We start from the raw sequence: 26,980 nt of genomic DNA, 5'->3' as shown, positions 1-26,980 counted from the left end.
TTTTGTCGTTAGAGTTCTACCGCTCACTTCAGCCAAGACTCTAAATACCAGCGTTAGGAAGATCCCATTGAAAAGATAGGATACGCAATTGGCGTAAGGGGATCTGCGGTATGGAAAAGTTGCGGCTGGAAAGTGAGCGTTAGACCCTTTCCTGACTGATTCTAAATACCAGCAGGCGGCCAAAAGCAGCGTTAGGACCCCTTAACGCTGGTTTTGACGGCTAACGCAGAACTCTAAATCTAGGCGATAGATATTGATGGCAGATAAGAGCCATAGGCCCAGCAAGTCTTCCCAATATTAACTAAGAGATATGGACACATACATAAATTATATAATAATAAAATGTATTTACAAGTAACAGTAAGTATGTGCAAGAATTAAAAAAAAGTTTAACATCACGAATAGCTACTTACTAATTTAATGGGATGTATGAGGTTAATGGGATGAACACAGTTTCTGAATATTTAGTGGAATATTAGATAAAGACACTCACATTTCATCATCAAGCATTTTTAAGCTTCCACTTCCTATCCATATCAAGAGCAGGAGCAGCAATGCAATACTGGGAGCTAGCTGCAAAAAAAACCCCACTTTGACTTCTGAATTCAACTCAGCATCTAAGCTGCCGCCTTCAGAGCTCCGTGAGTTTGACTGACCACTGCCCGTGCTGCAAGCACACTGCTGTCCCACTCACTGACTACACATGCAGTCACGAGCCGATTGAGGGGACTACACATGCAATCAGGAGCCAATGTTCCATTAAAGCCGCCAGTGGGAATAATTTCAGTTCCCGCTGAGCTGCGCTAATAGGTTAAGATGATCTGTGACCCACTAGGTATCAATCGTGTCAACCATGTGATATGCGTAGCAGGCAGGAGGAAAGTCGGAAACCAAAAAAAAAAATTAAAAAAAAATTTGTGCTGAAGCAGGGACAAACCTACACACTGCCGCTGACACACTAATGTATCACGACACACAGTTTGGAAAGCACTGGTCTAGGGCATTGGCTATCAACATTTTCAGTAGCATGACACAGGCCAATAAGACAGGAACACCCACATTTTACAGCTGGTATCAATTGCTCATCATTATCCCATTATCAAATGCAATTACTGTAATTATTTTCTTACCAGAGAGGTTTGTCACACAGTCATAGTGTATACAACAAGCTAAAAGATTAAACATACAAATGCTTTAAATCTAGTCAAATAAATATTTATAGCCCTACATAAATTCCACCCTGAAAACTCAACTCAGCCTTCTGAATCTTGCATTTTCATCATATAAATAATTGAACTGATAAATAATTAAAATGATGTGGATCAGGCCAAATCACAAAGTAGCGTAAAGAGCAACCATAGTCATTTAGATGGAAATCTAGATTTGCGTTCTATTTATTCTAACATGGACAATTTACACTTCAAGAAGTATAAATCCTTGCCCCATTTATTAAACACGGTCATTTAATTTTTCATAAAAACCTGTAAGGGCCTTTGTTATACATGTGACATACACAGGGCACATTTTCTCAGAAAACTAGTACTGAAAAGAAATCTACTGTAAATATCCTATGCCAATTCAGGCAGCATCCTTCTGATCCTGTTATCCTGTCATATATCTAAATAAATGAGAAAGGTCTGAAAGTTAATATCCACATGATGAAGCCAGTATGTAATACAAATAATAAGCCAGAAGAACTAACTGTTCTATAAAAGCTATGCTTAACTTCTGAAGTGGACATAGATTTAACTGGCTGACAGTGGTATGTAGAATATGTTTAACAGAGCCCAGGCCGTGAAATACAAAAGGATAGGGTGTCTTGAACACAGAGTTTAAATACACTAGCAGTTCTAGTTTATCTAAGAGGCAGAAAGAACTGTTGTATGTGGTGCTAATACCAGGGTCTATGGTTTATGTGCCTTTGATGAAGGCTTGTCATTGGTTCCAGGAACAAATGGTCTTCCAGTGGTTCAACCAATCATATAGAGGCCTATCTATCAAGCTCAGAAGGGAGCTTGAAGGGCCGTGTTTCAGACATCTCCGCAATTTAACCCAATCGAGTATGATCGGGTTGATTGACACCTCCCTGCGCGAGTCTGCAGGGGGCGGCATTGCACCAGCAGCTCTTGTGAGCTGCTTGCGCAATGCTGAATACGGAGAGCATATTGCACTGTCGGATCAGGTCCGCAAGACCTTTGCTAAATTAGCCTCATAGTGTATGCTTGGGTCTCTAGGACAACAATCTGGTTTTATAGTGATTTACTGTAACCAGAATGATGCATTGTAACTGAGACACTGTTATAACTAGGGTAGGGGTTTTTAGGCATGTAAATAACACAACTCACAAACAAAAAAACAACAAAGAAAGTTAAACATATGTTCATAAAAGCATTTTTTTTAAATAATTTTAAAATGCCTTCTCTTAGATGCAGCAAAGGGGAAAAAATGCAATATGGTCTTTGTAATAAAACAATACATAGTACAAAAATAGATGCTAAAGATGCATAGTAATTTTACACTTGGCATGATCAAGCCAGCACCTTCAAAATCATCCACTAGCAATACACTTACACGGACTACGTCTGCATATGCTCATTATTTATTTATTTTTCATGTGTGTATGGGCATATAAATCCATGTTTGCCTCTATTGTAGAAAATATGTTAAAAAATACTAATACTAACTAATTCAATTCCCTTTACCAAATTAATGTAGGAGTTACTTTGTCTATACAAATTTTAACAAGATGTGTTCAGAAGTTTGGTATGTAGCCATGATTAATACATTTTCCTAACACCAGATTAAAGGGATATGAAACCCACATTTTTTATTTCATGATTCAGATAGAGCATGCAATTTTAACCCCTTAACGACCTGCACCGTACCCCTGGATCTCTTGGTATTTAGGGGATAAATGATGGGGATATAAAATAAAACAGCCCAAATTTATGGCAAAGTGGTTACTGGCAGACAGCTGCCAGTACCCAAGATGGCGGCAATTAGGTAGAGGGGGGAGGGTTAGAGAGCTGTTTGGGGGAGGGGGGTCAGGGAGGTTGGGGGCTAAGAGGGATCCAACACTGCAGAATAATATATAAAAAATGTATATATATATAAAAAAAAAGCCTTTTATTTTAGTACTGGCAGACTTTCTGCCAGTACTTAAGATGGCGGGCGACAATTGTGAGGTGGGGAGGGTAGAGACCTGTTTGAGGGGTGTCAGGGAGGGATCAGGGGGTGGGATGCATCAGGTGGGAGGCTGATCTCTACACTAAAGCTAAAATTAACCCTTTCCAACAAAAAAGAAAATAGCGAGTTGGGGCAACAGGCTAAAACTTAAAACTTAGCGTTTATTGTCAGTACAATAAGATAGGTGTACATCCGTGATGCATACATAAAAACATTGAAAGCCAGAGCAGCAGCTGCTACCTAATTAACCCCTTAACTGCTGGGCAAAATACAAGTGTGGTGCGCAGCTGCAATTAGCGGCCTTCTAATTACCAAAAATCAATGTCAAAGCCATATCTGTCTGCTATTTCTGAACAAAGGGGATCCCAGAGAAGCATTTACAACCATTTGTGCCATAATTGCACAAGCTGTTTCTAAAGAATTTCAGTGAGAAACCAAAAGTTTGTGAAAAAGTTAACAATTTTTTTTATTTGATCACATTTGGCGGTAATATGGTGGCATGAAATATACCAAAATGGGCCTAGATCAATACTTTGGGTAGTCTACTACACTACACTAAAGCTAAAATTAACCCTACAAGCTCCCTAATTAACCCCTTCACTGCTGGGCATAATACAAGTATGGTGCGGCATTTAGCTGCCTTGTAATTACCAAAAAGTTATGCCAAAGCCATAAATGTCTGCTATTTCTGAACAAAGGGGATCCTAGAGAAGCATTTACAACCATTTGTGCCATAATAGCACAAGCTGTTTTTAAATAATTTCAGTGAGAAACCTAAAGTTTGTGAAAAAGTTAGTGAAAAAGTCAAGTTTTTTTTTTATTTGATCGCATTTGGCGGTGAAATGGTGGCATGAAATATATCAAAATGGGCCTAGATCAATACTTTGGGTTGTCCACTAAAAGAAATATATATACATGTCAAGGGATATTCAGGGATTCCTGACAGATATCAGTGTTACAATGTTACTATCGCTAATTTTGAAAAAAAAAAAAAATGGTTTGGAAATAGCAAAGTGCTACTTGTATTTATTGCCCTATAACTTGCAAAAAAAGCAAAGAACATGTAAACATTGGGTATTTCTAAACTCAGGACAAAATTTAGAAACTATTTAGCATGAGTGTTTTTTGGTGGTTGTAGATGTGTAACAGATTTTGGGGGTCAAAGTTAGAAAAAGTGTGTATTTTTCCATTTTTTCATTATATTGTATAATTTTTTTATAGTACATTATAAGATATGATGAAAATATTGGTATCTTTAGAAAGTCCATTTAATGGCGAGAAAAACGGTATATAATACGTGTGGGTACAGTAAATGAGTAAGAAGAAAATCACAGCTAAACACAAACACAGCAGAAATGTAAAAATAGCCCTGGTCCTTAAGTGTAAGACATTGAAAAATGCTCATAACACCCTTTGGGAATCCACTTTCTGAACACTTGCTTTGCTCTTTGACATTGAAAAATGGTCTGGTCCTTAAGGGGTTAAGCAACTTTCTAATTTACTCCTATTATCAATTTTTCTTCGTTCTCTTGGTATATGTATTTGAAAAAGCAGGAATGTAAGCTTAGGAGCCTGCCTTTTGGTTTAGAACACTGGGTAGCACTTGCTGATTGGTGGCTATATTTCCAATTTACTTCTATTACCTAATTTGTTTCCTTCTCTTGGTATCCTTTGCTGAAAAGCATACCTAAGTAGTCTCAGGAGGAGCAATGCATTAATGGGAGCTAGCTGCTGATTGGTGGCTACACATAGATACTTCTTGTCATTGGCTCGCCAATGAGTACATCTAGCTCTCATTAGTGCACTGAGGCTGCTCCTTAAAAAAGGATACCAAGGTAATGAAGCAAAATTGAAAGGGTTACAAAACCCTTTTGAGATGATAATATAAAAATGTAATTATTGTATAGAAAAAAAAAAACTTGCAATACGCATTCATTATTTAATTTGCTTGCTTTGCTGTAAATCCTTGCTTTGTGTCAAATATGAGCTTGATGCATGCTCCTTAAAGGGATACTAAACACATTTTTTTTCTTTCATGATTTATATAGAGAATACAATTTTAAACAACATTCCAATTTACTTCTGTTATCAACTTTGCTTCATTCTTGAGCTATCCCTTATTGAAGAAATAGCAATGCACATGGGTGAGCCAATCGCACGAGGCATCTATGTGCAGCCACCAATCAGCAGCTACTGAGCCTATCTAGATATGCTTTTCAACAAAGTATATCAAGAGAATAAAGAAAATTAGATAATAGAAGTAAATTGGAAAGTTGTTTAAAATTGCATGCTTTTTGTAAATCATGAAAGAAAAAATGTGGGTTTCGCGTCCCTTTAACCCCTTAACAACGCGTGTCGTACAGGGTACGTCGCACACAACCTGGTCTTAAAAGACCAGCGACGTACCCTGTACGACATTAGGGGTTTAAAGCGGCTGGAAGCGATCCTGCTCGCTTCCAGACGCTTTCCGGTTATTGCAGTGATGCCTCCATATCGAGGCATCCTGCAATAACACCCCTTGGCCATCCGATGCAGAGAGAGCCACTCTGTGGCCCTCTCTGCACCGGACATCGATGGCTGGTATCGTTGGTGGGTGGGAGCCTGTGTGGGAGGCGGGTGGCGGCCATCGATGACGATCAGTGATGTGGAGGGGGGCGGGATCATGGGCGGGGATATCCGGGGTCGCGCACGCGTGCACGGGAGGGCGGGGGAGGGCGCGTGCACGGGGAGGGAGTGGGTGGGAACCGCTACAATACAGAAAAAGTTGGTGTCAAATTTTTTTAAAAAAGGAATACAAATTAAAAAAAAAAGATCAGGTAGGTGGTGGGGGTTGGTCGGGGGGGGGGGGGGAAGCTACACTACAGAAAAAAAAAAACCAAAAACAAAAAAAACTACTTTTTTTTGCAAACTGGGTACTGGCAGACAGCTGCCAGTACCCAAGATGGCCCCCAATAAGGCAGATGGGGAGGGTTAGAGAGCTGTTTTGGGGAGGATCAGGGAGGTTGGGGGCTAACGGGGGATGCTACACCACAGCATATGTAAATATGCTAAAAAAATATATATATTTTTTAAAAACCTTTTATTTTAGTACTGGCAGATTTTCTGCCAGTACTTAAGATGGCGGGGACAATTGTGGGGTGGGGGAGGGAAGGGAGCTGTTTGGGAGGGATCAGGGGGTCTGATGTGTCAGGTGGGAGGCTGATCTCTACACTAAAGCTAAAATTAACCCTGCAAGCTCCCTACAAACTACCTAATTAACCCCTTCACTGCTAGCCATAATACAAGTGTGATGCACAGCAGCATTTAATGGCCTTCTAATTACCAGAAAGCAACGCCAAAGTCATATATGTCTGCTATTTCTGAACAAAGAGGATCCCAGAGAAGCATTTACAACCATTTGTGCCATAATTGCACAAGCTGTTTGTAAATAATTTCAGTGAGAAACCTAAAATTGCGAAAAAATTTAAGTTTTTTTTTAATTTATTTGATCGCATTTGGCGGTGAAATGGTGGCATTAAATATACCAAAATGGGCCTAGATCAATACTTTGGGTTGTCTACTACACTACACTTAAGCTAAAATTAACTCTACAAGCTCCCTACATGCTCCCTAATTAACCCCTTCACTGCTGGGCATAAAACACGTGTGGTGCGCAGTGGCATTTAGCAGCCTTTTAATTGCCAAAAAGCAACGCCAAAGCCATATAAGTCTGCTATTTATGAACAAAGGGGATCCCAGAGAAGCATTTACAACCATTTATGCCATAATTGCATAAGTTGTTTGTAAATAATTTCTGTGAGAAACCTAAAGTTTGTGAAAAAGTGAACAATTTTTTTTATTTGATCGCATTTGGCGGTGAAACGGTGGCATGAAATATACCAAAATGGGTCTAGATCAATACTTTGGGATGTCTTCTAAAAAAAATATATACATGTCAAGGGATCTTCAGGTATTCCTGACAGATATCAGGATTCCAATGTAACTAGCGCTCATTTTGAAAAAAAGTGGTTTGGAAATAGCAAAGTGCTACTTATATTTATTTCCCTATAACTTGCAAAAAAAGCAAAAAACATGAAAACATTGGGTATTTCTAAACTCAGGACAAAATTTAGAACTATTTAGCATGGGTGTTTTTTGGTGGTCGTAGATGTGTAACAAATTTTGGGGGTCAAAGTTGGAAAAAGTGTGTTTTTTTCCTCATATTTTATAATATTTTTAATAATAAATTATAAGATATGATGAAAATAATGTTATCTTTAGAAAGTCCATTTAATGGGGAGAAAAATGGTATATAATATGTGTGGGTACAGTAAATGAGTAAGAGGGAAATTACAGCTAAACACCGCAGAAATGTAAAAATAGCCCTTGTCATTAAAGTGAAGGTCAAGTCCGGGGTTGTGGTTATCATTTTTCAATAAGTTCGCTATAATTAGTATGAGGTTCATTCATCAAATCATAGAAAAATGCAATAAAAAGTTTTATTTTTTACGATCTGAATGCGCTCCGTTTCAGCATTACAATCCGCCCGTCACAGTGCCTTTATTGATTGACAGTTTTTCTCTCCAATGTTTGGTTTACCCCCGTGGCGTCCAGCCCCTTTTCTGTTTCGTCATTGAAACAATATGCGCATGCGTGTAATTAAACAGCGCGTCATCATCTGCATGCTCGTTCATGTTACGCGCATGCGTTCTCCGCTGTCATATTTTTTGATACATTGAATCGGCAGCATCGGTCTCCCGCATACTAGCAAACTAGCAGCGATCTCTAAGAACAGGTAAAAATGAAGACGCTGCTCATCTAACCCACAAATTTGTTGTATTGCATACAAAGGTACACCGTAAATGAAACGCATGCGCTGTTTAGATGTGGCTATGCATGCGCATTTAGAAACAACACACGGGTGCACGAGCGTAGTCCGCTTGAAAGAAAGAATGCAACATCATAACAGCTGAATAAGGAAGTGCTGTATGGGCGGAGATTAGAGCGATAACGGAGGTACATTATAATAACTGTTTATTTGCAAAGGATTCGTTATTAAGAGATATAAAGTGAGGGACTAAAGTGTTTATACTATAAGCTTCAAAATGATGTATTATGAAACCCAAAAATTGACCTTCACTTTAAGGGAAAGAAATTGAAAAATGGCCTTGGTCCTTAAGGGGTTAAGGGGGCGAAAAAGCAAATTCTATAACCTATGTCCTTCAAATTGCTGCAAAAATAGCTGCATACTAGAGTTGCTCAGCGCAATGATTCAAACAGAGCATGCGATTTTAAACAAGTTTCTAATTTACTTTAATTATCACATTTTCTTTGTTTTCTTGGTATCCTTTGTTGAAAAGCATTGACGTATGCTTAGGAACTGGCCCATTTCTGGAGCACTATATGGCTGCAGGTTTGCAAGAATGTTATCCATTTGCAAGAGGACTAGATGGCAGACCTATTTCCTGCCATATAGTGCTACAGATGTCTACCTAGGTATCGCTTCAATGCAGAAAATCATATTAACAAAGCATCTTTGATAATCGTATTAAATTGGAAACTTTTTTCAAATTGCATGCTCTGCCTGAATCACAAATGTAAATTGCTGAGTTTCATATCCCTTTAAGGGAATATGATAAATACTTAGGAGTGTGCATGTCGTTTTGCAAATTGTTACTTAATGTTCAGTTTTAAATAGTTCTAAAAACAAAAGTCTCTTGCAATCTAGTACTTCTTAACTGCGGATATAATGTATGTATAGAAAAATACTTTAAGCACGAGAAGCCACCATTTTTTACTTCTATCGTCAAATTTGCTTTGTTCTCTTAGTATCCTTTGTCTAAGAAGCAGTAATTTATTACTGGGAGCTAGCAGAACACATTGGTTGAGCCAATGACAAGAGGCATACACATGCAGCCACCAATCAGCAGCTAGTTCTCAGTAGTGTATTGTTGCTCTTGGACCTATCAAGTCAACCTTTCAACAACACATACTAAGAGAAAGAAGCAAATTAGATAATAGAATTGAAATGGAAATTTGTTTAAACTTGCATGTATCTGAATTATGAAATTCTGACTGAACATGAAACCCACAATTTGTATTTCATGATTCTAATAGAGAAAACTATTTTAAACATCTTTACAATTTACATCTATTACCTAATTTGCTTTGTTCTTTTGTTATCCTGTGTTGAAAAGAATGCCAAGGTAAGCTCAGCAGCTGGAGGCAAGCTGGTGATTGGTGGTTGCACATATATGCCTGTTGTCATTGGCTTACAGATGTGGTCAGCTAACTCCTAGTAGTGCATTGCTGCTCCTTCAATAAAGGATACCACGGAAATTAAGCAAATTTCATATTAGAAGTACATTGAAAAGTTGTTTAAAATTGTATTCACTATCTGAAACTTGAAATAAAGATTTTGGGTTTCATGTTCCTTTAATGTGCCTTTAAAGGAATCAAAAAATAAATTTGAAATCCATAGCATTTCCACAATCTGCTTTTGTTTGCAATTTTGTTTCTAGAAATGTTATCACATTGATGATGTCACAGGCACATAAACAAGCATGAGAAGAGAAAGCTTGAGAACGTGACTGCATATGCACAGCGGGCCATATGCACAAGAAGATGAGTGCTGTGCATTACTAATGATCTTGTATGTCCTGCTTAATATATTGCGCAATAGCAATTCGTCATAATGATGACACTATAGTAAGAAAATGAATCTAAGAATTCCAGGGAATATTACACTGGTGCCAGAAGTCTGCACACTGAGCCAAATGTTAAATAAATGCCACTTGCCCTCTGTTTATAAATCTACCACACACATTGCAGGGAACGGGTCCAATAGTTCTGTTGTCAGGTTCTAATTCTAATGGACCATTGCTTTCCGTATTCAAATTATTTATGTTAGAAACCTAATATTGAATTATATAACTATAACATTACGTAGATTAAATGTGAAAAAAGACAGCTTTCCATGTGAACAGTCTGTTTAAAAATGTAAAACTTTCTATTATCCATTGAAAGACACAGCAATAAAATGTTAGTATATTTTGTGTGAAAAAACAACAAGTGGGCAATACATGTTGCAAACCTATGTGTGCCTTTTCTCACTGTACTGATAGGGAAAATTCCAACAACTTAAAGGTGCATGATGAAACCAAAAAATATTCTTTCAAGATTCAGGCAGAGAATAAAAATGTAAACAATTTTCCAATTTACTTCTATTAACATATTTGCATCATTCTCTTGGTATCCTTTGTTGGAGAAGCAGCAATGCACTACTTGGAGCTACCTGAATATTGGGTGAGCCAATAGCCTACCCAGGTATCCTTTCAAACAAAGATTACCAAGAATACAAAACAAATTTCATAATAGAAGTAAATTGGAAAGTTGTGTAAAACCACATACTCTTTCTGAATCATGAAAGAAAAATGGCAGACTTCACAGGCATAACTTTGCCACATATTTCTTAATAATTTGCAGTGTCTTATCTTTTCTGCTGAAATTTGGTTAAAGGGGCATAATACTCATATGCTATATTGAATAACTGTAAAAAGCTGACATGAAAATATTACCTGAACATCTCTATGTAAAAAGAGAAGATATTTTATCTCACAATTTCCTGTTTGCCAGAGTAAGTGCTCTGTGAATATGTGAACAGTTATACTTGGGAAAAAAGTATAAGTTATTAGTTGGAAAAAAAAACATCAATCAGCATCAGCAGTGCTGAGGTCATGCTGTGATCTCATGAGATTGTATTGAAATCTCATGAGATTTCATAGTAAACTTCCTTAAACTGAATAAGAAAATAACATGACTCCCTTGCAAGTCCTGGAACTAGTATCCTAAATGGCTGTATATGTATGTATATGTATGTGTGTACATATTTATGTATGAATGTATATGTATGTATGTATATATATATATATATATATATATATATTTGTATATATGTATGTGTATATATGTATGTGTATATATATATATATATATATATATACTGCCCATTGCTCCATGATGAAGAACAATAGTTCATATTATTTATTTTTACACCAAAGTGGTATCATATAGTATTATGAACATGTGTGCAAGTGATAAACTTATGCATGAGGATACAATCTGAGTAACTCACTGCTATGATTAAGAATAGTCACGTTTTATGTCCCAAGTAGCAGGTAGTTTCCATTTAAAAGCCAGTCACCAAGATTTTTGTTCCCCAATAAAAACTCTCACTATATCAAACGGTGCTGTCCCCTATAGCATGTGTGTGATAACAAGCCTAGAGGGCTCTCATGAGATTACTATTGTAATATCCATCACATAACAGATTTTTTTGAGAAATAGCTTGGGGTGGGAGAAGTTCTATAATATTCCCTGCTTTCAAAATATAGGTGCAGGAGACCCTTCATTTGAAACAGGGATGTTCCCTTAAAAATAGGAAATAAAAAGATTATGATTATGATTATGATTATGGTCTGTTGACCGAAACCAGTCAGGCCATCATTCCTTTTCTCTGTTTATAGGTGTTAACCTTCCTTTTTTAAAACTGTATTCCTATATATTTTGCGTTTCATGCTGGCTATTTTGGACTCTTTTGTTTGTACCCCCTACCAAATTAGCAAATTTAAGTATAGTTAAAGATGATCAAATCTTAAAAGTAATGCATCAAATATTTAGGTAGATCAAACCATCTGAAAGCAAGTTTTCCAATATACCTAAATTTATTATTTTAGCCCTTCTCTTTATTCTATTTAAAAGGGTGTCAAAATGATGTCAAATTTAATTTACGTCACTAAGGACATTGTTCAAGATACAGCTGCCTTATAAAAAATATTTCTAACTTTACTGCAAGGTTATCCCACAAGAATATCACATGACATATGTAGTTCTGCCATGATAGAATGCATCATAAAATGTATTTTGTATCAGGATAGACACTGATACACAGGCTGACCTATTCTGGTTAAAATGTAATTGGAATGGTTAAAGGGAGAGTAAAAATAATGGAATTTATTACATATTAATTTGCAGTATTTCCCTGTTATATGATGTGCATATGTCATACTTTAAATATTCATGTCATGTAATACAAATATCTTTAAAACTTGCTTTATTTCTCCACTGGCCTCCCATAGCTCCATTTTTTGTACTTATTCTTTAACCAGACGGTTATGTTCCCAATCCCATGGCTACCAATGGCACTGCTATATTAACTCCAGGTGTGCTCATGAAAGGGCTTAGAAGGGAGGAAAAGGGAGCAGCCTTATTGTGGGCCAGACCACTCACTCCAAAAACACTCCCCAAGAAACTACAGCTTAGGGGGTAGCTGTCTAACTGATCCATAATAGCTCCTAGAATAAAATGTAAGCATACAATCCTATACATATATATATATTTATATTCTCTAATTCATTAGAGCATACAACTAGTGACCCTATAATGCTATATGTTTAACTCCCTCAAAGGGGTTAAACAAATAAAGTAACCCCTCAGTAGCTGCAGAGCACTGCTGGTCCCAAGCCCATCAGCAGTGCTAATTGCACTGCTGGGTCATCTGAATAACACTGCAGATTGGGTCAGTGGCAGATTCTGCTCAGGGCCAGCTCTGCAGCTCCAGAAGGGTACATTAAAGGGCTGTTAAAATAGAAAAAAATACATGCTGTAATTTGTTAGAATAGAGCATGTAATTTTAAGGCTAGCAACCATGCACTTGTTTGGGTTTAACCAGTGCAAAGGGGTTAAATACATAGTAGAAGTATTGTTTGGGACTACCAGAGCACTGCTGGTCCCAAACAGAAAATGCTGCTGACCCAATGAGAAGTGAATCAGAGCATGCAATTTGTTGACTATAAAAGCCCTTTAGCTATGTGTTTATCTTGTTTGCAATGGTACAGAGTTGTTAATTTTAAAGTGACACACTGAAACATGTCATTTATTTTAAATATAATGGCCCTTTACTGCTTCAAGATGAGCAAATAAACTCTAATTATACAGTGAATCTTGGTTAAAAGTATATATAAAGGTATATAGAACCTGCAGTTTGAACCAACTTTCTTCTTTTATAAAATGTTCTTTGTTCTCTTGGTACCTTTTGCTGAAAAGCACGGACATACGCTCAGGAGCGTCCATGAGTCTGGAGCACTATATCGCAGCAGTTTTCCTGGAATGTTATCCATATGCAAGGGCATTACATGGCAGCACTATTTCCTGCCATGTGCCTACCTACGTATCTCTTCAACAAAGAATAACATGGGAAAATGAAATTTGATTAAGTAAACCCCAACCAAACACAACACCAACCTTTAATGTACAAAATATCTGCAATCCATTTAAAACATTTACTTATTACTTTTTATTTATGTTTAAGTGTGCAATGTACAGCCAATCAGATGCTATACCACCTAACCCATAGGGGCATATGTATGAATGTGCGAGCGGACATGATATGAAGTAGCGTATCATGTCCGCTGCACATCGCTAGATATCGATAAATGCCGACAGCATAACGCTGTCAGCATTTATCCTTGCACCAGCAGTTCTTGTGAAGTGCTGGTGCAATGCCGTCCCCTGCAGATTTAGCAGGGGTTGTCAATCAACCCGATCGTATTCGATCAGGTTGATGTCTGTCCGCCGCCTCAGAGCAGGCGGACAAGTTATGGAGCAGCGGTTTTTAGACCGCTGCTCCATAACTTCTGTTTCCAGCGAGCCTGAAGACTCGCCGGAAACACAGGGCATCAAGCTCCATATGGAGGTTGATAAATATGCCCCATAGGCTTCAATATTCCAGTACAGAATTAAGGAGTAGAACACAGGTGCGTTTAGTTTTCAATATTTGACAGGGCTGCAGTATTTTAAATGCAGATATTGTATAAATTCTTGGTCCCTTTTAGTGAAAGTGAGCTGATAATAAAAAGGTATATGCTTAGTATATCATAAAAAGCTCTTTTTCATATGATCATACTATTTTATACCAAAAGGGTTAAGCACATATCTAAAGCCCTGCCTTGGACCTGCAACATGCTCTTCTTAATTGTTTGACTGCTGTGTATGGTTCATGATGTGCAATGTACTGCAACCCCTAAGTGCAGAGTTAAACACATAGGGCTCCATCACAATCCTTTAGAAAACACATCTAATGGTTTTCAACAGAAAATTACCATTACAATGTAAGGGAATTTGTGTAGATAAATGATTTGATTAGTTATTCTAAAGGGCTATAATCTACCCCATAGCTTGCAAGAGGCACAAGAGATGAGTTTTATATTTGTATATTTCCATTAGAAAGTGTAATAAAACTTAACAAAAACAGTTACTGCATCCACTACCCAGCTCATGGAACTCTTCATACACACATGTATAGTATACATAATATTTTTAAAACTATACAATAAAATAAATCTATAAATCTATATATATATAGATCTATAAATCTATACAAAAAGTAGTATTTTATAGAGCATGAATCTGTGTATCACTTATAAACATGAAAATGAGTGCACACAGAAACTGTGACCATAGGGACAATGATGTGAAATAGAATAGATTACAATCATTGCCTGTTTATAATCATACACAGAGTAAAATATACGTCCTTCATTCGAGGAAAGCCCTAAAAACAGTGCTTCTGGAAGCTTACAAAGGCACCATAATTCATGGTAGTGAAGGTGCATAGCCCTAGTTATGGCACATAGGAACATACTATTGTGAACATTATATGCCCTGAATCGTTATTTTTTGTATGACTGACCCTAGCTTACTATGTGCTTAACTCTTGCAAAAGGAATAAACACATAGGCTGATCAGGACACAGATGCTGATTGGTGGATACGTGTGACAGCTACACCTGATTGGCTCTCTAGTCATGTTCTCCTCAGTGTTTGCAATGCTGTCTCAAGTGAGACTACCTATGTATGTAATTCCTTTGGAAGGGTTAAACACGCTGTATTAAGTCCAGTCATGCATAAATGATTTTATCTATAACTAACCAATTAGAGCATGGAAGTTTTGCTTTAGAACCTTGCTTTAATTAACAGTAGATCACATGAACTTTAACTTTCTGGGTTAATGATATAATTGATTAAAGGAAAATTAAAGTCAATGGCCCCAATCACAAGCGATAAGACTTTTCTGTGCAAAATGATTGTACACACGCTTTAGTGAGTTTGATTCCTTTCCTAAACCACTCCAATTCATCTGAATAGCTGTTATTTGTATTAGTAAAGAAATATAAAAGTGCAAGAAGAAATGCTTTAATGTGTTAAGAGAATTTTATTATTTAACTATTGGTTGCATATAACTATGCGTTTAAACCCTGCAAAGGAGGTTACCCACATAGTTAAAGTCAGCTTCTGAGGAGCAACCCACTACTGGGAGCTAGCTGACCACATCTGGGGACCCAATGACAAGAGGCATATGTGTGTAGCCACCAATCACAAGTTAGCTCCCAGTAGTTCATTGCTGCTCCTGAGTTCACCTAAGAATAATTTTAAACGATGGATACCAAGAGAACAAAAGTAAAAAAAATTATGAAAGTACATTGAAAAGTCTAAATCATAAAATGTTGACATTCATGTCCCTTTAAGCCACTTGCATTACATATACAATGTAACACAATCATCTGGTTAAAGGGATACTAAACCCAATTTTTTTATTTTATGATTCAGATAGAGAATGCAATTTTAAGCATCTTTCTAATTTACTCCTATTATACAATTTTCTTTGTTCTCTATTTTTATATAAAAAGCAAGAATGTAAAGCTTAGAAGCCGGCCCATTTTTGGTTCAGAACCTGGCTTACGCTTGCTTATTGGTGGCTAAATGTAGCCACCAATAAATAAGCACTATCCAGGGTGCTGAACTTAAAATGGGCCAGCTCCTAATTGATTCAAATTTGCTTATGTTAGCCTAATGTATTTGAATGGAAGTATTATTGCTTATCAATTTGTGATTTGTCCAATTAACATTTTTTTAAATTCTGAGTAATATTAGCGCTGCAGAATCTGTTGGCGCTCTTCAAATAACCGATAATAATATTAATAATATTCTGATTAATTATTTTTATCTCAAAAACACTTACATCCAGTCATAATGAAAAGTCTCTTTATCATATTTTCGTTAAGCACAAGTTTCTACTATATTTTTACATTTTTATTAATCATGAAAAATAGTGAGTTTAACATGTCTGAATGAGTTTAACACAGAAAAAATGTAATGTATGCATTACTGACTCTTATGATATGCTTAACCCCCACAAAAGCACTGAGATAATATTCCACTTTGAGGCCTACATACCTTGCTGTTCCTAGCACACAGGGTAGGGCTACTTCCTTTCCTGATTGGCTGATTGGCTGTGCCTTGCTCTGAACCTACAAAGCTTGTAACTCCAAGCCAGGACTTTACCTATATTTTAACCTTTGTGGGGCCCATAACACATGACGTCTGCAAGCAACAATTACATGCTCTAATGAATTACTACATTTTATTATTCCATTAGAATACCCCTTTATAGAGACATGGAAGTTAAAATGAAACGCTCATGATTCAGACAGAGCAGGCAAATATAAGAGACTTTTCAATTTGCTTCTATTACCAAATGTGCTTCCTTCTGTTTTTGTTGAAAAACATACCTAGATAGTCTTAAAAGAAGTCTAGTTAAAATTAAACTTTAATGATTCAGATAGAGCATGCATTTTAAAAAACTTTCTAATTTACTCCTATTATCAATTTTTCTTTGTTCTTTGGTATCTTTATTTGAATCTAAGCTTAGGATCCGGCCCATTTTTGGTTCAGCACCTGGGTAGCGCTTGCTGATTGGTGGCTAAATTTAGGTACCAATCAAAAAGTGCTACCCAGGTACTGAACCAAAAATGGGCCGGCTCCTAAGCTTACATTCTTGCTTTTTCAAATAAAGAGACCAAGAGAATGAAAAAAAAAGGATAATAAGAGTGAATTAGAAAGGCTCGCCGGAAATAGCAGTTATGAAGCAGCGGTCTAAAGACCGCTTCTCCATAACTTGTTCGCTGCCTCTGAGGTTGTGGTCTTCAATCCGCCCAATCCTATACGATTGGGCTGATTGACACCCCCTGCTAGCGGCCGATTGGTGAACTGCTTGTGTAATGATAAATGCCGACAGTGTATGCTGTCGTCATTCAGCGATGTCTGTCGGACATGTTACGTTACAGCGTATCATGTCGGACAGATATTGATAAATCTACCCCTATATCTGAATAATGAACGTTTAATTTTGACTAGACAATTCTTTTAAGAGCAGCAATGCACCAGTGGAAGCTAGCTGGCAATTGATTGCTATACACGTGTCACTGGCTCACCAGATTTGTTCACCTACCTCCCAATAGAGCTTTCTTCTGTAGACGACCTTAACTTTGTGTTTTAAACCTTTTCAGGGGTTAAACACATAGATATAGATAAGCAATAGTACTATAATAAAACGCTGGAACAAACTATTCTTTTTGCATTTGTATGTTCCGTCTATGAACTTTGAATGCATTAGAATGACCAGGTATTTAGAAAAATCCAGTTAAGATGTCTCACACAGCTCTTTTAATGAACTGGAATAGACCTCAAGGTTTTGTTTTTTGTTTGTTTTAAAATATGTTTATTTTCTTTGTTCCCATGGGGAACCTCCTATGGGAGGTGTCCTTATCAGCCAGTGAGAAAATGATGCTTGAGAATCAGTTATACACAAACATGCATTTATTGTTTGTTTCCATATAAATTTCTGCAACTTTAAATTCTATACACATGTATTATACATGTTTAATTGCTGCTCTTCTATACACACAACAGTAAAGTTTTTAATTTAATGTCCTTTAAAGATTAAATTACTACCAGTGCAATAAAAATATGATATACACCTACTTTAACTGTCTTATTACATCACAATACATAGGACTTTACCATTCACTGGTACCAGTTTGTATCTGAAAAATACTATCACATCTACCCAGTAATTTAATATTTATCTTTATAAAATCAACCTATATGGGGAAAATAAACTGCATCAATTTACTGGGCAAGAAATATTCTTGTTTGACTTGTATTGGTCTATATCCTGGGCCTTCATAATGTCACTGGTTATTATTGACTCTGAATGGAGGAAAATGTAACATAAACTTAACCCTCTGTGTGCCAGGCAGAAACACACACACTGCAAAACAATATATTACACTGAAAAGGGATTGGTGTTTTATAACTTTTTTATATTCATAAAAAATGTAGCTGGTCATGCTTTTTATTTCCTTTTCGTTTTAGCTCACTGTCTCCTTAGCACCAGATATGATTAATATTGATTGAGAGTACCTTCCTTTAGCCTTGCTCTGTCTTGTGTTTTCAGCATATTATATTCATTACAGATTATTTGTTCAGGAACCACCCAGCCACTTAGCACCTTCATCATATTCTCAAAAACCTCACAATTTACAAGTAAGATCCACAGATACACTTGTGTACTCGACAAAAGAAACTGATTCTTACAGCTTGGATGTTACATAACTTGTTACGATTACTCAAGCAATAAGGAATATATATCCCAGTATACATTTATACATACAGTCAATACATTACTGTCAGTATTTGTACTTACTATTCCTTCCTGGTTTTACATGATGTGCTAAAATAAAAATAAAATAAAAAAACAAACAAACTATAAAGGACATTCATATAAACAGTTAACCAGCACTGCGCTGATCATCATGTTACTGTTTCTGTAAAGAGTTAATTATCATGGCATAGAACTTATAATACAAATTTCTTAACACATTCATAACATACACTCTAGTGATTTTATTGTCATAAGCATGTTTGTGCATAATTAATGTATCCTATTAATACAAGGTATAGATAGATAGATAGATAGATAGATAGATAGATAGATAGATAGATAAATAGACAAACATGTATATTCACACAATCACACATGTTTATTAATTTAACATAGTAATTTAACAGGATCTGAATAAAGATACACAAACTTGCTTATAGCACCAACATCACTAATGTAGTTTATTGATAAGTTACAAAAATATGTAACATTAGTTGTAACTTCAATAAAAAGCAGAATAATCTGAAATCTGTTTATGCAACCCTATTAAACTTACATACTTTACAAGTATCTGTTTAGATCAATAATGATTTGCACAATCATATAAATATATATATATACACACAAAGGAGAAAAAAATATATATATATATCTACACACAAGGGGGGTGTATATATATATATATATATATATACATACATATATACATACATACATACATTTGAATATATTGTGTAATAGCAACTAAAGGACGAGATTTGCCAGCTGCAATGCTGTTATCCCAGCAAAATGATGATTGCACTATCTCAGATAAAGATTTGAGTGTCTTTTAAGTCCATGTACTTGATGCCATATGGCAGTTTTGATCAACCTCATTTAAAACTAATACCAGGTTAAGCAGCAATGATTCAGTCCATGTGCAGGAAATATTTTGCCTATCCCCTTACCTTGTTCAGAATGATCCAGTTCTGCATGAACATAAGCTTGACACGCACAGGTAGATTGGGTGCATCTTTTCTACAAGGGTGGTGCTATTAGATGATGTTCAGAAGAGTTTTCACACTGTACTGCCAGTTTTTGTTTTGTCCCATCTCTTCCATCCCAATATGTTAGACAGATCCAGAGTTCAACAAGTCTAAAGCAGCAAACAGTATCTGAAATAATAAAGTGTCAGTAAAGCCATGGAGGAGAGATGGGTTGTACTTGTGATCAGCTGCATGTCGTGTGCAACATCCCTTACATGCAATGAGATGGGCGGCTGTGTGCTGCGGATGTGCACTGTGGAATGGAAGGCAGTTCAGCAGATGCACCTATAGAGACTTTGTAGATAAATTCTGTGATAGGCTTTTCAAGTGGAATAGAATATAGCCCACTGCCACTATCACACGAGTACAGAACTCTCCTTCACCAGGGATAGTCCGGGCTGGATCCCCCACAAGCTGGCTCAGAGGCTCTAGAGGTGAAAGCTAATTGGATTGAGCTCTGCATCACCAAGGACAGCAGCAACAGATCGGCAAGTGCTCTTCATCAAAGCCAAGAAATCCCGAGGAGAAGGAGCAGAGGGAGGAGGGGGCTGGGGGATTCCTATTCTGAGAACAGCTATTAACCCCTCTGCTATGTAACTCTTTAAAACATAATTATGAGAGCAGTTTTCATGTATCCAATCACTGTCCTGAAGTAATACAAGCATAACATGGCAACACAGCTTTTAACTCCATGACTGCCAGAAAGGGGTGTACTATACAGGTTTAATATGTTTGTATTGACAGACAGGTCACCTGTTCAGCTTTAATCACCTATACAACCTAAGTTCATTTTAACCCTTCAGCCCTATGCATAAAACACATTAACTTCTGACTTACAATTCTGAAAATGATATTACAATACATTAAAAGGCTGCACACAGTTCACATACTTCACCAACATGGTGTGTTCTTTACAAAATAAAAATAAAAACTGTCATTTTGTAAGCACTTAATGTCATTTTTACATATAGAATAGAGAACATTGTCTTCTGTATAGGAACATGCACTCTCTATAGCACACGTAAAGGGTTAACATGTATTTGCCTTTTTCTACCTTTCAGCTCTGCCTCGGTTGTTATGGTTCCCCTGTGTAGGACGAAAAATGTCCGTGTTGGTTAGTGCTTAGTAATAGCACATAGATACTAGTGAAGCTGGCATGGCGGATAGCTGTTGTTCATCTATAAATAAAAGAGGGTCACACGTTAGAATGCTTTTCCTGTGAGCTGTCAGGAGGACTCTTTTCCCCCCTCATATAATGGGACAGTAAAACGATACTACCAAACAAAACACCAGCACACTGCTTAAATATTACAAATGTAAACGTTTAACCCTTTGGCACCTTCACCACAGTGTAACCTTGACTTTTTAATTAAACATTTAAATCAATGAGGAGAGTAGATATATTTGGTATACAACGTACTGGAAATTGAAGATTAAATTATATGATTTTTACTGATCTTTTATTATCTAAAATATAGAAAGCTCAATATAAATATGTGCTACAATAATTACATTATGAGGGTTACATCTATGAGAATATGGAAAATGACTGAAATACACAATGTGTTTATGATATTGATTGATAGGTGAACAAGCAGGCTGGCCTGATGATAACAGTGGGTGAGGTTGCTAGCTGCTTCACAGTAATCTCTGCATGCAATAGAAGCAATAGGAATCCCAGGCTGTACTGTACCCAGGCTGCTAGGAAACCCCTCTGAGCTCCAGCCATGTGTGCTGTGGACAGAGGCCATTTATCAGTGAAATTGTGCTGTATGTCAGTAGGTTTAAGGCTAATGAAATTACATCCAATGTATTTACTGTATTTGCCATCATTATAAATCAGCTGCATACTATCCAGGCCCCCTTTGTATGTGTTTGTTATTGTAGCTGCTGTGTGCATTAATATTGGATGGTGTTTGTAGAGACACTGTTTTTGATGCATTATGTTTTATATGCCAAGTGAAGTTGTTGTTGGCAATGTAGTAGAAAATATGAGATATACATAATACCTCTTAAAGAGTGCTACCTACTGGGTATACAACAGCCATAAATATGTATGATATAAAAATACTAATGCATAAACTATAAATAAACCAAAATGAGGCGCTCAATGTGCCTATAGTGTACCCAAGTGTTACCACACAATTGGTGATGCTTAGAATAGGAATTAAAACAAGTAAACAAAACAACACACACACATATTACAATGCATGTATGTGTGTGTGTGCATGTGTATATTGCAGTATTACAGTAGTACCAGTCTCTTGTCCAGTTGAAATAATGACCAAATAAAAGAAATACACAATGGGCGCAATCCGATATAGATCGTAGTTTGCGGCGCAAGCGAGGGAACCCCCGCCGCCCGTAGTTTCAGCTCGCAACTTGAGCTATCCAATATACAGCGCCGTCAGAGGCTAAAGTGCCGTAAGTCGGATAAACCAGCGATGTCCAGAAATCTGCGTAAGCACAAATTTCTGGAGTCGCCAGTGACTTACGGCACTTTAGAAACTGCCGGCGCCTACAAAACCTGACTAAGTTATAAAATCACCCATACTGTCTAACACGCCTCCCAAACATAGCCCGACACGTATACCCCTCTATCCGCTATCCCCCCTCACTATCCTAACAATAAAAAATGTATTAACCCCTAAACCGCCGCTCCCGGACCCCGCCGCCACCTAATAAAGTTATTAACCACTAAACTGCCGCTCCCGGACCCCGCCGCCAGCTATATTAAATCTATAACCCCCTAATGTGAACCCCTACCCCGCCGCCATCTACCTTACCTACCCCCTAAAGTGAGCCCCTACCCCGCCGCCATCTACCTTACCTACCCCCTAAAGTGAGCCCCTTACACTGCTGCCATCTACCTTACCTACCCCCTAAAGTGAGCTCCTACCCCGCCGCCATCTATTTTAAAATTATTAACCGCTAATTTAATCCCCCTACACCGCCGCCACCTATATTAAATTAATTAACCCCTAATCTAATCCCCCTACCCCGCCGCCAGCTATATTAAATTATTTAACCCCTAAAATACTAAACTATCCCTACCACTAAACCTAAGCCTAACCCTACAAATAGCCCTGAAAAGGGCTTTTTGCGTGGCATTACCCCAAAGTAAACAGCTCTATTGCCAGCCCTTAAAAGGGCTTTTTGCGGGGCATGCCCCAAAGAATTCAGCTCTTTTACCAGCCCTTAAAAGGGCTTTTGGCGGGGCTTTGTCACAAAGTAAACTAGTAACTAGGTAGCTATTAAATAGTTATTAACTATTTAATAGCTATTGTACCTAGTTAAAATAAATACCAAGTTACCTGTAAAATAAATATAAACCCTAAAATAGCTACAATGTAATTATTAATTACATTGTAGCTATCTTTGGGTTTATTTTATAGGTAAGTATTTAGATTTAAATAGGAATATTTTAATTAATAATATTAATATTAATTAGATTTATTTTAATAAGAATTTCGTTAGGGATGTTAGAGTTAGATAGGGTTATTATACTTAATATATATATATTAATATATAACGATATTAACTATATTAATCCTAATATAATTAGGGTTAATATAGTTAATATATATAATATAATAACTATATTAACTATATTAACCCTAATATAATTAGGGTTAATATAGTTAATATAGCTGGCGGCGGTGTAGGGGGATTAGATTAGGGGTTAATGTGTTTAATATAGGTGGCGGCGGTGTAGGGGGATTAAATTAGGGGTTAATATTTTTAAAATAGATGGCGGCGGGGTAGGAGCTCACTTTAGGGGGTAGGTAAGGTAGATGGCGACGGGGTAGGGGCTCACTTTAGGGGGTAGGTAAGGTAGATGGCGGCGGGGTAGGGGCTCACTTTAGGGGGTAGGTAAGGTAGATGGCGGCGGGGTAGGGGCTCACTTTAGGAGGTAGGTAAGGTAGATGGCGGCGGTGTAAGGTGCTCACATAAGGGGGTAGGTAATGTAGCTGGCGACGGTGTAGGGGGATCACATTAGGGGGTTATACTTTTAATGTAGGTGGCGGCGGGGTCCGGGAGCGGCGGTTTAGGGGTTAAATACTTTATTAGGAATTGCGGCGGGGGATCGCGGTTGACAGGTAGATAGACATTGCGCATGCGTTAGGTGTTAGGTTTTATTTAGCAGCCAGTTTAGGGAGTTACAGGGCTCCAATAGACAGCGTAAGGCTTATTACAGCTGCATTTTGTGGCCAGGTGAAAATGGAGTAAGATTTCTCCATTTTCGCCACGTAAGTCCTTACGCTGTATATTGGATACCAAACTGCGCGGGTTTGGTATACCTGCCTATGGCCCAAAAAACTACGAGCGAAGGCAGAAATATACGAGCGTAACTTCTAGGTTACGCTGTATATAGGATACCAAACCCACGCAAAATTCGGCGTGGCCGGCTTTTGCGGGCGACGCTGCATATCGGATCGGGCCCTTGGTGCCTCTATCACTAGTGAATATGTGTACCTTCTATTCTAAACATACAAACTAAAATATGTTTATTTGTTTACTGGATCTCCATTAAAGCTGGACATGTGTGGGAGCGTTAAGCTGTTGTAGAATGCTGTTTTTATGCAGGTTGGTCAGGAGTGCTGGGCTGGTGATAGGAGTATTTATAAGTTTACCCTCTATGTTTGTCTGAAGGAGTATTTGAACCTGAAATATTACAGATATAGCATTAACATCTGTAAAATGGTCAGTGAGTGCTGCTGAGACTTTTATGTTGTTGGTAGATTGTTTTCTGTGATGAGGATACTGGTCATAATATGAGGAGAATTTTCATGGGGAGTGTATTTAGATTATTCTGAGAGTGCTGCCCAGGTAATTTCAATAACATGTTTTTCTTTTTTTTTTTTAAAAGGGATACTAAACCTAATTTTTTTTCTTTCATGATTCAGATAGAGCATGCCGTTTTAAGAAACTTTCTAATTTACTCCTATTATAAATTTTCCTTCATTCTCTTGGTATCTTTATTTGAAAAAGCAGGAATTTAAGCCAAGGAGGCAGCCCATTTTTGGTTCAGCACCCTGGATAGCGCTTGCAGGTTGGTGGCTAAATTTAGACACCAATCAGCAAGCACAACCCAGGTGCTGAAATTAAAATAGGCCGGCTCCTAAACTTAGATTCCTGCTTTTCAAATAAAGATAGTAAAAGAATGAAGGAAAATTGATAATAGGAGTAAATTAGAAAGTTGCTTAAAATAGCATGCTCTGTCTGAATCGTGAAAGGAAAAAATTGGGTTTAGTATCCCTTTAAGTAGGATATTTTCACAGATGCGCTGTGCAGACATAGGCCTGTTTGCTATTGCTGTTGCACGTTGTGTACACTTGTGGTAACATAAAATATCTTTAAAGACTTTATTGGAGATACTTGTTGCACAGTTTACCACAGCAATGGAAACTAGGCCATAATTAGAAACTTGCAGGGTTGGCTAAGGATAGGAGCCAAATACTGGAAGTGCCATTGTGGTGAATTTAGGTTTATCATTTCTTGGCCAATAACTATAAATAAACTCTCTACTTTACTTGTAATTGCCCTTGAGTGTGAGTCAGCTAACATTTTTGTATTTCCTTGTTTGTATTTGCTGCTCAATCTCAGTCGATGTTCACCCAGTTTAATTTAACAGTGTTCTTGGTTCATGGTTCATGCAACCATTTTTTTTCTGAGGGTACTGCCCATGTCATGGGATGTGCTCACAGTCTAATCTGTTAGTATAGTCCCTTGCAAGTTTTATGAGAAATTATGTTATACAATCTCACGTTTATTTTAACCATCAAACCTCAGGTGCCTTGTCTAGTGATAAGAGACTAACAAGGGTTCTGGGATTTATTTAATTACGGAGTTCCTTGCTAACTACTTGAACCTCTCGTTATGAGAGTTTTTTGACTGGAGAAGGTGTTGGGTACCAGCGAGCAGGATAAAGTGAGAATATGACCATAGGTGCAATGCAGGTGCATTCACTGTCCCACAACTATGCTAAGTGCTAGTGACATCATTCATGATATAACTGGCACCTATTGTGCATAAGTTACAACAAACACAGGTAGACTGCATATACAGTAGCTTTGTATAGCTATGTAACTTATAAGCTCTCAACAAGAGTTTGTGAAAGTAAGTGGCTGCTCTAAGATAGTATTAGGAATCCTCAATCATTATTTGTAGCTCTAGCGTTTCTCACGGAAGTTAAGCCATATATTTAAAGGAAGACTGAACCCACATTTTTCTTTTGTGATTTAGAAAGAGCATGGAATTTTAAGCAACTTTCTAATTTACTCCTATTATCAATTTTGTTTCGTTCTCTTGCTATCTTTATTTGAAATAGAAGGCATCTAAGCTTTGTTTGGTTCATAGCTCTGGACAGCACTTTTTAATTGGTGGATGAATTTATACACCAATCAGCAAGAACAACCCAGGCTGCAAAAATGGGCCGGCATCTAAACTTACATTCTTGCATTTCAAATAAAGATACCAAGAGAATGAAGAAAATTTGATAATAGGAGTAAATTAGAAAGTTGCTTAAAATGTCATGCTCTATCTGAATCATGAAAGACAAAAATTGGGTACAGTGTCCCTTTAAAATAGAACCCTCAATGTTTGCATGTCCTTTGCTCTACCAAGGACACTGAGAAAAGTAAAAAGAGTGAAAGGTGGGATTTAAAAAACAGAAAAATAGGAATAAACAGTGAAAAAGCATTACACCTATCAGTACTACCCACAGCACTTTATATGGCAACCATTCGGCGACGGCTAGATTACGAGTTTTACGTTAGAGGCTATGCGGTGCTAACGAGCAGTTTTTTCTCACCACTCACTTACATGCAGCGCTGGTATTACGAGTTTTTACAAACCCGGTGTTAAAAGACAAAAAGTGAGCATAGAGCAAAATTTTGCTCCATATCTCACTCCAATACCAGCGCTGCTTAAGTCAGCGGTGAGCTGGTCGTATGTGCTTGTGCACGATTTCCCCATAGGAATCAACGGGAGAGCCGGCTGAAAAAAAGTCTAACACCTGCAATAAAGCAACGTAAAACTCAGTAACGCAGCCCTATTGATTCCTATGGGGAAATAAAATTTATGTTTACATCTAACACCCTAACATGAACCCCGAGTCTAAACACCCCTAATCTTACACTTATTAACCCCTAATCTGCCGCCCCGACATCGCCAACACCTGCATTATATTTATTAACCCCTAATCTGACGCTCCGGACACCGCCGCC

At 37.4% G+C, this 26,980-nt stretch overlaps 1 protein-coding gene and 1 long non-coding RNA gene across 2 annotated transcripts in view; one reads left to right on the top strand and one right to left on the bottom strand.

The window, feature by feature from the left end:
• KCNB2 (potassium voltage-gated channel subfamily B member 2) overlaps window positions 1-20,671 on the bottom strand; it is a 488,521-nt gene extending 467,850 nt beyond the window's left edge. Inside the window, exon 1 of the mRNA XM_053715124.1 lies at window positions 19,674-20,671. The gene's annotated coding sequence lies outside the window, so the exon portion shown is untranslated. The remainder of the gene's footprint in view (window positions 1-19,673) is intronic.
• The window catches only part of LOC128660995 (uncharacterized), a 97,911-nt gene that overhangs the window by 51,528 nt on the left and 19,403 nt on the right, over window positions 1-26,980 (top strand). The window lies entirely within an intron of this gene.

Source organism: Bombina bombina, chromosome 5 (assembly GCF_027579735.1).
Source record: "Bombina bombina isolate aBomBom1 chromosome 5, aBomBom1.pri, whole genome shotgun sequence".
Lineage (NCBI taxonomy): Eukaryota > Metazoa > Chordata > Amphibia > Anura > Bombinatoridae > Bombina > Bombina bombina.
Note: the sequence above shows the minus strand (reverse complement) of the source record. Positions and strands in the feature narration are given on the sequence as shown.